The 15,209-nt window shown below is 35.6% G+C and overlaps 1 protein-coding gene across 2 annotated transcripts in view; it reads right to left on the bottom strand.

Annotated features, from left to right (window-relative positions):
* Positions 1 to 15,209, bottom strand: part of PCDH9 (protocadherin 9) — a 669,308-nt gene that overhangs the window by 452,735 nt on the left and 201,364 nt on the right. The gene's annotated exons all lie outside the window — the stretch shown is intronic.

The following is a 15,209-nucleotide window of genomic DNA, read 5'->3' as shown; positions in this document are numbered from 1 at the left end:
TAGACATTTTTAACCCTTTGCTAGCATAGATTATAAGTTACACTGCTGCAGATGGTTCATTTATGCAGACCATGTGAAAATATCATAATTAGGCAATTTTCCCTGATGGGCTGCTGAACCCTGTACACTCTCAGAAATCTAGGTGTTTAATTTAACTCCTTGGGCAGAAATTCTGTGAACAAGTTCAGATATACATGAGAGAATGGCCAGAGATGGTCCTTGCGCAGTAAAACTCTTACACATCTGCATAAGGTGGCATTTATGGGAGGCTTGAGTGACAGATAGTAGATGTTGCAATTTTGCAGATTCAGTAATAGCTGGTGCTGCTTCAGTAGGTGGGTGGCTGCATCTCAAATTTAAGTTTAACCTAAACACTGTGTGCTATACCTACTTCCTAGATATGCAGAGACAGAGGAAAATACTTTTTTGTTGTTGTTTTTGTTTTTGTTTATGCTTTTGTGCAACATATTTTTCCTAGTATGAGGTAGCTGAAATGTTTACATAGTAACACCTGTTCCCCATTTAAAACGTTAGATTTTTTTCAGATTAACTAATTAAGAATTGTGTTAGCAGAACTTTTTCACAAGAGATGTAAGGTACAAGTGAAATAATGTTTTTGCTAAAATTAAAAAAATATTTCTGATGGATTTTAGAGACAAAATCTGATTGAAAATCATCTTGAATGCCTAAAATGATAAAGTTATGAATATACTGATATTTTTAAGATTTAGGAATAAATCTTAACTGACATCTTAATGAAAAGTTCTTATACTGTGCAGTATACCTGCTTGTTCAAAAGGATCTCAGCATGTGAGGATAAGAAAAGCAATAAAGAAGGTTGAGAGATTAAAGCCCACCACTTTACAAGTCTGGAATATTTATCTACTTATTCTATTTTTAATTCATCTGACCATCTTCCCTCTGTCTGGTCCATTTGGCGTATGCTTTTTGTCTGACCTTGCTGTCTGGAGATCATCTCAAAATGACAACAGAAAGCACAGCATGATACACAGTATGCATCTCCTAGCTTACCACACTTAGAAGAAAACAAAATAAATAAAGAGTGAAGTCACATCAGTCAAAATATCACTTTTAAAGAAAGAAAGAATAAAACAGTGACATTTTATGTCTCATTAGAGAGCTCCATATATAAAAAAATACATGTCACATCAACACACGACTATTTCACTTTCTTATAAATGAACTGCATGCCTAAGGGTAAAATTCTCTGCTAGCAACATGCACAGACCATTACACCTCTACAAAGCCAAAGAAGAGGATATTTTTAAAAAATCCAGTCTATTTACAGTATAGTTATACTAATACATTGTTATGGAGATGCTAATAACCACCTGTAATAGTTTCACTGATATTCATTTATAATCTGCTTCCATCTATTGGCAAAAAAAAAAAAAAAACTCAAAAAAACTTCTCAGCATTGGTATTATATGAAAGTGTATTTTTTTACCAATATCAAGTTAAAAGCAATTCTTGGAAAAAATTACCACCCTTGCCTGTTTTACTGCTGTCTGTAGTTGTTATTTGCTTTACTTAGGGCTGTAAAAACCAGAATTCTGCTCTACAGCAGGAAGGATGCTGCAATTACCCATGAGTTGTAGCATACTTCTTAGAAAAGAACTACATATTTCAATATAGAACCAAGAGAAATTCACCATTTGTTTAGCAATTGATGATGGCTTGAGTAAGGACATTGGTTTAACTTTATTATTTCAATAGCAATTTCAGTATCTATTTATAGATTATCTCACTTTTGAATAACAGACTTAATTTCCTCTTTTAAGTTGGTTATTCTTTTATACAGACACACTGCTTGTTTTAAATAGGTATTTTTTCATTTTCTTTCTTTCCAATAAAAAAACTCATCTTGGTCATATTCTCTCTCAGACTTTCTTAAAAAGAAAAAAAAAAAAAAAACAAATGAAGAAAATTCACTCATATATCAGTTTAACACAGTTAAAATACAACATTAGAATACAAATTGAATGTGTACACACATGGATCTTAATTGGTCTAGCAGATTCTCAAACTGTTCCTTTACAGCTGCTGAAGAAATAAAATAAATTAGCCACAAAGCTTTGTCTGAACAGCCCGAATAGGTTTCCTCTGGCTCGTTGGCCTCCTATTGTAAATCATTCTCTTTTTTAAGGTCTAATCTTCCCAGCCAGAGAGCTTGGAGAGATTATCAAACATGCCACAGGTGATTTCTAAAACATCCCTGTAGCTACTGATAACCATCTCCCATCTGAGAACTTCTCACTATCCAAATTTTCAGTTTCACCAGGAACACATTTTCCTAATCAACCCTCACATCCCTATTTAAACTTTCCCTCTCACTATCTCCACTAAAAAGCTGTACATTCTACCATATAACCAATATGACTGGGGCACAGGTAACTGAAAATATGAAGCCGCATGCTCCTCTCATACAAAGTCAGAAAATTTTACTGTTGAGCTCAAAATCTGATTCCAACTTTCACTGGAGTTTTACCACTATTCCAGAGGGCAAGATGATCCATGAAACATCTCCTTAAATATTGCATTGTACCCCTTTAAGCATTGCACTTTGTAGCAACCTTTTTTATTCTTTTTTTTCTTTTCTCTCCATGCTGAAATTCACAACAGGCTATTCTGTCATATGAAGCTTTACAAAGACACTAAAAAACTAGCCTGCACTTACAACCCTTTCTTTGAACACAATTTTCAAAAACATGTTTACAAAATATGTATAACTGGGCACTGATGACTGTAGGGGGGTGACCCTGGTTGTACACCAGGTATCTACCCAAACTCTACCACTCTGCTTCTCAGCATGATGAGGGGAGAAAATAAGAAACTCAGTCATAGCCAAGTCCAACTGACTCTTGAGGAAAATGAAAATGTCTTATTATGCTGCTTAAGAGAGATGAATGAAACTAAGCCTGCCCATTTATGCAAGTAACATGTTATATAGCCAGATATAAAAAACAAGATTTAAAAACAAAAAAAGGAAGGAGGGAAAAAAAATCAGCAAACTACCCAAGCACAATTTGGCTAAAACAAAATTATTCTCCAGCACAGTCAGAGATCACAGACATGAAAGCACTTTTATTCTGATCGATACTGATATGGTTCACAGAATCACAGCAGAAAGCAGTCAACCAGAGTCCACTATCGGCCAAAGAAATCTGACCTCCAGGGCTGGGATCCTATCATGTTTGAAACCCAGACAGAACCAAAACATTATTCACTCACAGATTAATCATTGCCATTCTCAAAGCTGCCTTCTAAGGAAAGAAGTGAATGAATTAGCAAGAGGACTAACTTCAAAGGGTTCTTTACAGAGAAGGCACACGTAAATAGCAGTGCTTTGATCAACAGTGCCCATCACCTGCCTTTCCCCCAATACAGATCTACTATTTATCAATACAATAAAACTATGATCAATTACATAAAAGGCATCTGCTCTACATATACTGGTCCTTGGATTGAAATACACCTGGGTAAGGTTTTGAAATTTGCATATCTAAAGAGTGCACTATGAGTTTAGGTTGAAACACATTTTGTCTTTAACAAAATCGTATACTGAAGGAGTTTTGTGGGAATTAGTCTGTCTTATTTTTTTTTAAATACAGATGCCAATGACACTATTACCAAACGTTAAAATTCCATATCATAGGCTATTTCTCACATATCTGGAGTTATTCCGTCACCATTTATAGCAAAAGATCACTACAGATAGACAATATGTTATAATCAGAAATAAAAACCCCAAACCAAACCCAACACCAACAAAACCCCCAAACAATCAAACAAATAAACAACTACGAAACAAAACAAAAACCCAACCAAACAAATCCTCTTGCAAAAGAAAAAAAAAGTATGCGGGACTAATAAAAACTATTTTCTTTTCTAGATTCTGCTAACTCTGTAGGATTCCACCTCTCTGTGCCTGTTTCCAGCCACTTTACTGGACTCCAACTTGACTTAATGATTCTAGCTTGTAGGAGAATGCAAATAGTTAACTGCTACATCATTATGCAAGGTAGTGTTCAGTGAAGGGAATGTAGGAAGGCACCGCCTCTTCTGTCAGGCCATGTTTTTGTAGATAAAAGGCTCTTGAGCTCTGCAAGCAGTAGAAAGCTCAGGTTTATTGCTCAACAAAAGACAGCACAGTCTCTCTAACTGTTGCTGCCACCACGTATGGCACACACCCAGGAGGAGGCAACAAACCAGATGAACGACTGATGTTAATTCAGGCAGGACTATCTCAGCAATTATGCCATATACTCCTACTTCACTTTCAAGATGAAGTCTCAAGGCATCACTGAGGTAGACTGTACAGACAGAGAAAGGTTGTTTTGTATTCCCATGAGAAATATGTTCTTCAAGGAAAAAGAGTGTTTCTCAAGGGAATTTGTGAGTATAGTAACACTGTCCAGTATGAGCACCCTGTATCTACCAGGAAAACCTGACTTGCTACTGTCTTGATCATTGTGTAGAGATCTGTACCTGGAAAAATAAGCATAAAATTATGTTTTCTTCTAGTTCAGTAGCATTTTTACACTTACAGTACACCACAGTAAACAATTACACACTTTGCAAGACAGTGAAAGATGTGAAAGGCATTATTTTTTACCTGTCCTGCACTGTTTCTCAGCAGAACACAAGTATAAAAATTATGCCAACTGTCTGCAGTTGAAAAGAGTAATTTTTCTCCATCCAAGAATTTCAAAGCATTTTTCAAACAACCAATTCTCTCTACCTTCACTCAAAACCAAAAAAAAAAAAAACCAAAAAACAAAAAAAAAAAAACCAAAAAAAACCAAAAAAAAACAAACAAAAAAAAAACCAAAAAAAAAAAAAAAAAACAAAAAAAAAAAAAAACAAACCCAAAAAAAACCCCCCAAAAAACCAAAAAAAACCAAAACCAAAAACAAAAACAAAACAAAAAAAAAAAACCCCAAACACCCACCCTATATTAGGATATAGTCAAGCAGAGCAAGCCACAAATATTGTTACCTAAGGTCAAAGATAAGCCAACTGAAGAAACTCCTAGATCTCCAACAGATCTTATTCCCAATACCTTGCCCAAACCCTTATGTCACATCTGCACTTTGTACTGGCATTTTCAATAAAGGCCCTAATTTCTTTTTCTATGTATTGCAGTTGCTCCATCTGTCCTTTTCCTTTTCTGCAGGCCATAGAAAAACTCACTAATCCTCCTCTCATGCAAATGCCTATTTTTTCTGACATGCTGTTGTTCATTCGGATGTGGGTTTGTACTTCTTCTCTTTTCCTCACAGTGGGTGAAGCTTAAGTTATCTTTATGTTGAATGATAGGATAAACACAAAAGTAGAAATAAATAAACAAGATAAAAAAGAACAAGATAAGCAACAAATCTCCTCAACTGACAGTGCTGGGCTGTGACAAATCAGGCTTCTATAGATTCTGTCTTAAGTTAGAAAAAAGGCAATACAACTTTTAAAGGTCATCCTTATTTTCAAAACTCTGCATTAAAGCAAAATGTTGGCTCTAATTGTATTGTGCTGGCCAATAACTGTTCTTCTTGCCTTTTTCAAGTGCTGACATGAGTCACAGGCTTGTGAAACATGGTTGCACTCTTAGGGTAGCTAAATTTCATAAAAATACAAACACCAGTTAAAAAAGCAGCAGCACTTATGTTATGAGATGGTGCCATTTACCTCTAACAGGGATCAATCAAACCATGTTTTCTCTAAGAAACCAATCAAAATCTCCAATCCTTTTCAGAGAAAAGGTCTTGCTCAGCTTTCAGGCATGCTTATATTAAGCCACATGTGAATTAAGAACTTACCAATGCACAATTACCCCCACAGTAGGTGCCTCCCCAGCAGGTACTTCTTTTCAAATCACATTAATTATTAGGCTTAAGTGTGGCACTATCTAAACCTATCGCAGGTTACGTCTAAGCACATGGTATATACGCTTTCAAAGTGATTTTAAAAGTGTAACTCCAATGTTGTAGTAGTAAGTGCAGACTAAAAAAGGTTTAAGTATTTTCTGTGTGTCCCATGGGAACTCATCTGTGAATTTTCTCCTCTAAGAGACTTTAGCAGACAACCATTTTTCTTTTCTCAATGCCATTTATTGCAGTAATTTAGTGCTTGCTTATCATAACTGTTCCATGTGCATCATGAAGATGGGATGATCTATGTCCTTAAGTCCCTTCCTCACTTCCTCTTCTGCCAACCTGTCAGCATCAGGAAATTCAAAGCATAACAATCACAACACTCAGCATCAAAACCATTTTGCTATGAGCCCACTATTTTCTTCAGAAACAATGAACATTACTAAGTCAACACTTTGTGAGAGAGAAAGCTGAACTGGATCTCAGGATAGCACAATAAAACTACCATGTTGAGATGTGTGTGCAATCAGCCGTACAGGGACTTAAACTAGAAGTGGTCTTATTATGCAAACAGTAGTCTCTGGTATGCAAATAAACACAAACAAAGCAAAACACAGGACTCTTGAATAATACCAGCTGCTGTTGACAGTCAAGAAATTATTTCTTACAACACTTAAAAATAAACAAGACACACACACCCATTCTAAACATGATTGTTATATATATATACCTAAAGTGATCGTAGATATGACAAGAGTGCTTTTAAAATCCAAAAGTCTACAACAACTTGTGGCCCTCTAATAGCACACATTCTAGTTAATCTACCTGTCTTTCCACTGGGTTGCCACCACCAACACAGCCATATAGGGTTTCAGGCTTTCATCAGGGTTGCAGAATTTAATTGCCTAAACCAGTTTACAAAAGCAGAGTAACCTAATATACATAGGAGTAAACTTCGAGCAGAGGACAGACCCAAAGGACAAAGGTTGGAAAGTGCAGATTTGAAGCACTAATAGCAGCCTTCATTTACCTTTTCCCCTGACCCCCTACTAAAAGAAGAGAGGAGGAATAGTTGTAGTTTTGAGGACAGCCAGGACCCAGTACCAAAGAAGAGACTCTTAAGTCCCCTTTTGTTTTAGATTTCTTGCAGTAGCAATACTGAATCTGCATTACAATGCTTTGCCTCTGGGCAGCAGCAATACCATAGTACACTATCTTAACTATAAATGTTTAATCACTGCCTATGATCTCAGCACAGTCCACCAGTTTCATTTTGTGAGCATGGGCCAAGCTGTGCACAAATATCCTAAATCAAGGTTTAACAGCATCAGTTAGAAATTATTCTGGCTGTGAATCCTCTTATCTCCTCTTATTCATACTACCCAGCTCTGAAGGCAGGCAGTTTTTTCAACACAACTGTTTTACCTAAAGATGCACCCCCCAATGCAGAGAACGTAGACAAGCAAATTAAGTCCCAGTCACATTAATGTTATCTAGACTTCAGTGATATCCACACTCCTACAAGCTACAAAGCCAGCTGTCTGTTTTCTCTCAAGCTTAAAATCATAGTAGGATCCAGAAAAAGTGAGAAAATGAGACTGATCAATTTCATTTCAGTAATGGTAGTTTGCATAAAAAGATGCCTTCTGATAAGTAAAAAAGAGATTTCCTTATTCACTGAAAGAAAAGGAAAAACTGGAAACAAGGCAGGATGTAATGGAAGGGTCCATTATATGATATGTTAAACTAAATATTCAGACCCCTGGGGCAGAAATATGTAACAAACTGACATTCACCATCCTGTAGGCTAATTATGAGCAACTGCACTAGAAATCCTGAGTGAACTATTCACCTTCTGCATTGACAAAAATGCACTGGCATAACCTGACTTTAATAAAGGACTGATATCTCCAGCATCATGTTTTAATGAATTCTGATTTGATACTAGTAACAGCTTGCCCCATGTTAGTGTACTGATGATGGCCTTCTACCGTTTCTCTTTGAAAATGAAATTAAATTAGGATCATAGAACAACAGATTCTGTAAACTCTAGTGAGTAATCTAAAAGACTGGCACTGATCTATAAGAAGTCTATAGAACACAAATACAAGGATAATTTTGTGACTCAGAAGTTAAATAATTAAGTCTGTGCATGTGAAATGTGTGCTAGGGATTAATGTGTGTCTATACCTTAGACACTTAACTGGATTTGAAAAATATAACAAAACTTCATAGCCCTTCACCAGGTAATACTATTTTCTTGGTACTTCAGTGGATGATTTTCCTGTGCATGTGTGAATTTTGTGGAGTTCTTTTAGTAGTCATTTAGTTGTTTTATCTGAGTTTGGATAACATACCTCTGAGCATGATATTTGGAAAATTACTTCATCATGAAGCCCCATTGCTCCAACTGAGGCTACAATCTACTTTTCAGAAGTGTCCTTTTAGTTGTTCCCATAAATACGTACTACAGATCTGATCAGTGGCCTTCACACAAGAAACTGCTTCATTTTAATGAATAGTTTGTGATTCTTTACTATATATGCTTTTCCACTCTAGCAAAATGAAGTTGCAAGATGTTGTATTGGTAAAGGGCACAATTATCCCTTCTCAAAACCATCAAGAGAAAGCCACTCAGATATCTTGTATGTAGAATTACTATCTTTATTTAAACCTTTCCAATACTTTTCAGGCTTTCTATTGGTTTATTACACTAATTATTTTATATTATATTCCACAAAACAGTTTGAGATTTATACATTGCCCTTTTTCTATTGCTTTAGTAATATCTATCTTCCTTTTTAAAAAAAAACAAACAAACAAACAAACAAAAACAAAACAAACAAACAAAAAAACCCCACCAAAACAAAACCAAAGCCAAATAAACAACAAAAAGAAACCTACCCACACCCTGATTAGATATAGGTCTTCTTACCTCTTATTTTCAAAGATTAAAAAAAAAAATCTTTAGGAGGTCAGTAAGAATACCTTGTAGTGTTTGTCTGCTTTCCAACATCATGCATCTTGTATAACCGGTCAAGCCTTTAACTTAATTCTACACTCTGCTCACTGTAACAACATAAAAAGACGGGGGCCCAGATTAAAGCTCCAAAAAACCCACGTGAGGCATTTTGGAAGTTCACTCTTCTCACATCTTCCCACCACTGAAAGCAAGGGGTGTACCTGGTATGATATTGTTGTTGTGAAGTGCTCATTAAATTATTGCTCATAGCAGGGGGCAAGGATACTTTTGACTAAATCTGTTAGCCAGCCTCCTGCAGTGACTCTCCTCTGGATCCCCCAGCAGGCATCTCTTTGATGTGCTTATAAGAAATGGAATACAACTGGGAGAAATCAGAAAGGGCAATGTTGACAACTGTCATAGCAGGTTACAGCTTGAATGGCAACAGAGCAGAAGGTCTCTCTCTCTCTCATACCTCAGATCTCCTTAGCATCACTTCTGGTAGGCATCCAATCTCCATTAGCAAGAGTTTCTGGAAAATTGCATTTCTCCCTAAATTCTCTCTCTCTCTGCTGTAAATGTAATGCACTGTTCCAGGCCACCAGGTCTTCTAGATTAAATGGGTTTGCAACTCTAACAGCATATCCACCATGATAGGCAAAGTGCCAAGATATAATTGGTGATACATAACAGAAGTTACAAGCAATATTAATGGAGGATATATTTCAAGAAAAGAACTATTTTCATTCCAGAAGCATTTTTATGCCATTAGGTAAAGGGCAAAAAAGTTAATGCTACTAAATATGGTATAATTCCTCAGCAACCATTTTTATCTGATGAATGCTGTATATTTATCCCATACTGCAAATTGCCTTGCAAATTATCTCATTTCGTCAGCACTAGAAAATTCAGAATATATGACAACTTTAAAATATTGACTAATAGCTGATAGTTTTGCATACTGCTTCATATATTGTGAAAGCACATTTTTTAAAATAAAACTTTTAATGTATTAAAATACATATGCAGACTAATTTAATTGGCAATAGTAACTTTAAATTCCCCCGAAGACAGGAAAATTATATCTCATCCCTGTTCCAAGCATTTCAATATCTAATAATGTTTTCAGCTTTTATTAACATGGTCCTTTGCAAAATCAACCTTTAAAATAAAGGTTTAAAACCCTTAAAGGCTTAAAACTTAAAAATAGTTAAGACACATAACAAAAGCTGTTTGAAGGCTAAATACAAAAATCAAGAAATTAAAACAAAGAATAGTTAAGGAAAAATAGATTTTACACCCTCATCCCCCTCCCTTCACCCTCCTCCCCTCTGTCTAATGAGATGAAGGGCAAAAGGTGCTTGATTTGAGATTTCACTTTTTCAAATTGGTCTAGAAAACTCCTCTTGTAGCTGAGGCTGATGCTACACAATCCAATTGCTTTTAAGAATCCTAATTTCTATGATCTTATGAAAAATACCCACCATGCTAGTAGTTAGTAGGAATTAAAGCATTTCCAGCTGAAGGATGCCAAAATGTAAGCTAATACTGAGCAATAAGAGATCATCATGTTCTCGTTCTGAATGACAATTTGGTGCATGTGTGAGACAAAGCCTGAGGCCTCACCAGGACTTCCCACAGAGAGAGGAGGAACAGGCAGCATGAGACAAGCCTCACAGCAACACTTTCAAGTGCTGTATTTCAAAAATCTCAGACTGTATGTGGTAGAGAGGACAAAGGGACAGAAGGAATTAACCCTCCAAAGAACAAAGTTAAGTTTTCACTTTTCAAAATCTTTCTGAAATCCACCATTTATAGAGTAAAGGAAGAACAAGGATAAAGTATTGATAAATGAAAACATACCAGTGATGAAATCAGCATTGTTAAACTGTATAAGGGCTCATGCCAAAATTTGAAGACTAAGAGCAGTTTCAATAATTTCCACAAAAATGAATAATGACAAACTATCTAGGGATTCAATTTTACTCAGCATATGCAAACACAGAGAAGATGATATTCTTGGACATTGGGGAAATTATTTGAAATAAGATGTCACTTATTCTTTGAAGTCACTCCTGTTAATACACCACTGGGTTATTGTCACTGTCCTTAAAAGTTAACTGTCATACTATTTAATTGGAAATTCCAAGCTAATCTAAGTTTTCCTACTATGCTCCTGTCCATCAAACTAGTGTAATAGCTATTTCAAGCATGTCCATGTGTGGGAGATCACTGATGCTGAAAAAATCACTTCACTGAAATGTTTGTGCAATTAATTCTCAAAACCGACTGAAACAACACAAAACAAAAAGTGCAAAATACAATTATAAAGCAATGCTACTTCTCATCTTGACTAGGGACTAGGGATTAGAATTTCTATATGTGGAGGCCTGTGAGCCTGCTCTGGGCCTTTTTGGGGCTATGCCTTGGAAGAATGTTCTCAAGACCTTGATCTTTCTTATGGAGCCCCGTTTAATGGGCAAGTTGCCAATCAACCCCAATGCTACACCCCCCTGTTGGCCCATTGGCTGTTACTCGCCAGTTGACCTTATATGGTCAGGTTTCTAAAAGTTTCTCTGTTCTTCGTAACTCCATTGGCTTGTACCCCTGTCCGTTTACCCTTGTGTTTCCCTATTCGTCATTGTACTCTCTTCTCCCACCCACACCCCTCAGTGATTGGTTGCTACCATTGGCTCCTCCCCCTTTGTCACTATATAAGCCTGGAACCCCTAACTGTCATTGTCTTTGCCTCTGGGTCCCTTTAATGTGGCTGCAGTAAACCCTACTGTATTTCTATGGAAAGAAATCTTGTCCTCTGCCATCAGCAGGTCACCTGTGGAGTGTGTGGGTGTGGGATTGCTGTGCACCTGCCCAGATACCTTCCTCTGGCAGCTTCTGGGAGGATGCAGTGAGTCACCACTGACCCACATTGCAACATCTACGTGCTTGTGTAGGTTCTCAGTATGCACCAACCGACCTCTGCTCCATGCCCACAATTCCATCTCCAGCTGTCTGTACTGCACACACATACTGACTTACGCATTTGCCAGACCAGCACCTGGAAGCACATCTCAAAATTTTCCACTTGCTTTTGACACAATATTATGCTATCTCAAAAGTTGCCAGAGATAAAAGGCTCAGTAATCAAATCCATAGAAGTTACTATAAGGAAGAGGAATTGAAAGTCAAAAGATCTCTGACTTTGAACGCAGGTGATATTGGACTCATATAGAATTGTCTTTCCAAAATCTGATGCAACAGGATTGCCTCCAGCTTCCCTTAGAGCAACAAAGATATGCTATTTCTCTACCTGCACAACAGAACTTTCCACAAGCATCACTAAGAAAAATGGCTCGGATTATTTACTCCAGAAAGTTGTCTGGTGAGACACTGCCTATCCACACTTTCTCAGTGAATGGCCTTGAAAGGCTCTACAAGCAAACATCCTGCTGAAAATGTTAACTTACAGTGATATTTGTTTTCTAAGCATCTCCTTAAATCTCCTATTCTGTTCCAAAATGTTTTCCTGAAGAAAATAAACAAATAAATTACTAAGATGTTCCTTCTATTTTTACTCACCATGAAAACTAAAATCATGCTAGGACTTAGCTGATTTCAAAGTCAGCTTTTCTTTTTTGACTTATTCCAAGAACAAAAATAAAGAAAAAGAAAACAATTTGTATTTTAGTAAAAGTGATTCAAATATGACATGAAATGTAGATTTTAAAAATTCTAAATTTTAGTGATTCTTCTTTTACATAAAAATATCTATAACTGTGAAGCAGAATCTCAGAACCAAAAATCAGCTACCAGCATAAACTTAGATTAAAAAGTTAGAAAAAAAAAGCAATTAGTACAAAAGTACAAAAGATTTTTTTAATATAAATAGTAACAAACCTTAAAAACTTCACTTGATTATGCTTTTAAATTTCTGCATTGCGTAAGTATAGTCACAGCCACTTTCTTAACAGCTTCAATGGCTAAAGTTTTCAGCATTATATAGAAATTTTAGCAGAAATGCTAACAGACAAGATTGTCTGAATGCTCCTTTAATTTCAGAAGAAAACCTTACAAAACACCTCCACTGGTCTTTTAAATTAACATTACTTGTTTTCTACTGTAGAATCATAGAATCACAGAATGGGACACCTCCCACTAGACCATGCCAACCTGGCCTTGAACACTTTCAGGGATGGGGCATCCAGAGTTTCTCTGGGCAACCAGTTGCACCCTCACCACCCTCACAGTAAAGAATTTCTTCCTAATATCCAGTCTAAACTTACTGTCTTCCAGTGGCACTTAGAACCATAGAAATTCCTGTAGGTGAAAAAATAAACTCTCAATATGTCTGACAAAGAAAAAAATATTTTTGGTAAAGAAAATGGGAGAGGAGAGAAAAGAGTAAGATTGCTTTTAAGGCAGCAAAGATTTGGAAGGTTGTGGCATGCATGAAAATAAAAACAGTTTCTCTAATGCAAGCCAAGGATTGATCTTCTATAACAAACAGCAGGAATTTTTATAAGCTATAAGTTATTCAACCAAAAAACCCCAAAATTTCAAAATAACAAATCTAGCTCTATTTTTCAATATCTTGTCCAATTTTAGGAGATACTTACATCAGCATGTAACAAAAAACATTTCAATGCCTTTAACTGGGTAACTTTGTGATCTGCGCAAGATAAAGAGTTTGCTGTTGGATTTGTTCTTTTCCAATTGGCTAGAAATTATTTCTGCAATTTGGCCTTGACAAGGTAGATGTTCTGAATTTTGAGTTAGTATGAAATTCATGTCTTGCAAATTCTATCTGTAGATACATTACTTTGATCATTTTATGAATATTTACCTCTTAGATAATGATTTTACCTATTTTAAGTATTTACCCAGTTCTCTCAGAATCAGCCAAACTTACATCAGAAAGATAAATCCAACAGGCAGTTGGATTAGATTGCCTTTGTGGGTCTCTTCAAACTGAACCATTCTGTTCTGTTTATTTTAGAATTATAGTAGCATTAATAGCCATTACTGCAGACACAACATTAATAATGCTGATCACTGAGCATACACAATAGGTGCTTTTCACAAAATAATCAAGCCCCAATTTTGCATGCTACAAAACTTAGAAATTGAGACATATGCATATGCTATTGTCAAATAGGATGAAAGATCTTTGGAAGTTTAGCTCTGGTATTTTTATTAGACTCTCAGAATAATATCAAGAATTTATATAATAATCCAAATCCTACTTGTCAGTATTTCCATTAGTTAAAATTATTGAAACCACTTTTGTTCACATGCAGAAGCAAAAGAAAATATATGTTGAAAATGAAATTTATATTTAGAGTTACACTGGAAGTTGAAGTGGTTATTGTACTTTAATAAGTGAAGAAAATACATTTTTATGGTAAAAAGTAGGTGTCCTGGTATAAGACTACAATTTTAAGAAACATCTTCTCAGCTTCTCTTAAGCCGTGAAAGTGTCCACTCCCTGAAAGCGTTCACGTTTTGCTAGGGCAGAACCTTCATTTTAGAAATCATTAGTTTTTCCTAGATCTCACCCCAGTATTTGATTACTAAGCTGCCTGACTACTCATTCTAGTAACAATATGCACCAACAGTGAATACAATGCACTAGTCTATATGATGCCCTGCAAAGACAAATTAGTGATTTAAAGGTAATGCTGCTGTTCTGAAAGGTGCAGCATTGTTGTTCACTGTGCTGTTAGATGTTTATTTGCTTTGCCAGACTTTAGAGACTGAATCACTCACTGGATGAAATGGCATGAATTTCATAGTAAGGAGAGTTATAAAAATAGTCTAAGCTATATTTTGAATGCAAGGCATTAAAAATGTATATGTTGCTCTATATAATGCAAATACACATTAATCTTAGCAAGCATTATGTTTTTATGTGAAAACCCCAAACTTATCAATGGGACACAAATGAAAAAGTGAATATGACTTTGGGAAAAAAAAAAAAAAAAAAAAAAAAAAAGAAAAAGAAAAAAAGATTTGTCCTCAAACCTATGCAAGAATAAAGCTCTCTGTTTTTTTAAAAAATGGAATGATGATTTCTACTTTTATAATAGTTAAAAATACTTTTTTCTTCTTACTGTTTTACAACAGTGAAAAAGAACTTTCTTACTTTTAATAATCTCATTTGGATAAAATAGAGGATTAACTGAAAAACCAGATAAGATAGAGCTAGCTCAATTTGTTCAATAGAAATATTCTTTAAAAAAATCTTTCATCTATTTAACAGTGATATATATATAAGAAAGAGAAAAAGTAAGAATCGCTCTTACTTCACAGATGTGAAATTAATTACAGAGATTAGTAAGCTACCAAGGGTTATTCAAAAT

This window comes from Zosterops lateralis, assembly GCF_965231275.1.
Source record: "Zosterops lateralis genome assembly, chromosome: 2".
Taxonomy (NCBI): domain Eukaryota; kingdom Metazoa; phylum Chordata; class Aves; order Passeriformes; family Zosteropidae; genus Zosterops; species Zosterops lateralis.
The sequence above is the reverse complement of the archived record's forward strand: the minus strand, read 5'-3'. Positions and strand labels throughout refer to the sequence as shown.